General features: G+C 34.7%; 1 pseudogene; it reads right to left on the reverse strand.

Annotated features, from left to right (window-relative positions):
- Positions 1–954: 954 nt before the first annotated feature.
- Positions 955–2,161, reverse strand: part of LOC102834056 — a 17,461-nt pseudogene continuing 16,254 nt past the window's right edge.

Here is a 2,161-nt window from a genome sequence, read left to right on the forward strand (position 1 = left end):
TTATGGTGATAGAGGAGAATATTTATATTACTATGGACTGACGAAAAAACAAACCAATCTGTATTGGAAGAAATATAGCCAGAATGCTCCTTGGACTCCAGGATGGCCAGACTTCATCTCTCATACTTTGGAAATATTGTTTGGATGGATGGATTCCTGGTGAAGGAGATATGTCTAGTAAAATAAAGTTCAGAGAAAAAGATGAAGACCACAATGATTGGTATTGGCACAGTGGCAAGAGCAATGCACTAAGGTGTAGCAATGATTGTGAGGCTGGCGTAGGAACCAGCAGTATTTCATTCTGTTGTGCATAGGGTTGCTATGTATCGGTATTGACACAATGGCATCTAACAACAACAACAGCCAACTAATTCTTTAGTCTGAAATTTATCAAATACACAATTAAGGTGAATTGACCATTTCTGGTGTTTGGGATACAATGACTGGAAATAAAGAGGAAGAACCAGTAGCTGGAAAATATGACCTTGATGATGGAAATGATGCTGGAGATTTTAAGGTCAATGCTGCAAGTCCAAAGACATTCATTGCAATTACCTCAACAGATGGATAACACAGGATTCAAATTGACTACATCTGTAGGGAGAGACAGTGGAAACTCTAAATATCACCATACAAAACAAGGCTAGGGAAAGACTAGGAACAAACCATTAATTGTTTATATATATGCAAGTCCCAGATGAAGTTGAAGACATTTAAAGCAAGACCACAAGAGTCAAAATATGACCTTTAATATATCTCACCTTAATCTATAGACCATCACAAGAATTAAAATGTATTCATTAGACACTAATGCCTTAAGAACACAGGAGTTGTGGAATGACATCAAAAACCTCATTAAAGAAGAAATAAAAAAGCCATTTAAAAAGCAGGATAATAAAGGAAAGAGCAGACTAAATGTGAGAAAAGACTTTGAAATTTGTTCTTGAGTTTAGATCATTTACAGCAACTGAAAGAAATGAGAAAGTAAAAGAGTTGAACTGATATTTTCAAAGGGCAGATACAGAGGGCAAATGCAAACATGAAGTGTGCAAAGATGTGGAGTTAGAAAACCAAAAGGGAAGAACATGTTCAGAATTTTTCAAGGTGAAAGAACTGAAGAAAACTTCAACCTTCCACTTGCAAGACTGAAGGATTTTATTGGCAAATAATTTTAAACCACTCTATAATATCCTTTGTTCTGTACTAAAAAGTGCCTCTTGGTATATGTACAAGTTCCTCATGAGCACAATTAAATGATCTGGAATATACATTCTTCATAATGCTATCCTCAGTTTATCATGGGCCACACAGTCAAAAGCCTTGCCATAGCCAATAAAGCATAGTAAAGATAATTTTGATTGTCTTTGCTTTCAGCTAAATACCAGCTGATATCAGTAATGGTATTCTTAGTACCACAGCCCCTTCTGAATCCAGCTTGAATGTCTGGGAGTTCTCTGTTGATGTACTGTTGAAATATATATATATATATATATATATATTTTTTTTTTTTTTAATTACTTTCAGGAAAAAAATACTTACATGTGATAGTAATGATATTGTTCAAAGATTTTGACATTCTGCTGGGTCACTTTTCTTTGGAATTGTCCCAAATGTGGATCTCTTCAAAACAGCTGGACAGGTAGCTTTCCTCCAATTTTCCTGGCATAGATAAGTTAGCACCTCCAGTGTTGCATCAGTTTGTTGAAATATATCAGTTTGTATTCTATCAATTCATGGAGCATTGTCTTTTATAAATGCCTGGTTTAATATCAGGAAATGTGTATACCAAAGATGTATTCCTTTACCATAGTGTATGCTGAGCAAGTGATCTGAGAAGACTTCATTTTGCTTGGCTCCACAATTAGCACTCATGGAAGCAGCAATCAAGAAATCAGAGTATGTATTGCATCAGGGAAATCTTCTGCAAAATATGTCTTAAAAAAGTTTCCAACATACTAAAATTTAAAAACTTATGTGTATCAAAAGACTTTAAAAAACAGTAAAAAGGGAGCCCACAGAATGGGAAAAAATTGTTTGCAATTATGCATCCAACAAGGGACTAATTTATACAATATATAGGAAGCTACAACACCTCTATTAGAAAAAAAACAAATAACCCAATTAAAAATTGGGCACAGGAAATGAACAGACACTTCACCTA

Source organism: Chrysochloris asiatica, unplaced genomic scaffold (genome assembly GCF_000296735.1).
Source record: "Chrysochloris asiatica unplaced genomic scaffold, ChrAsi1.0 scaffold00088, whole genome shotgun sequence".
NCBI lineage: Eukaryota > Metazoa > Chordata > Mammalia > Afrosoricida > Chrysochloridae > Chrysochloris > Chrysochloris asiatica.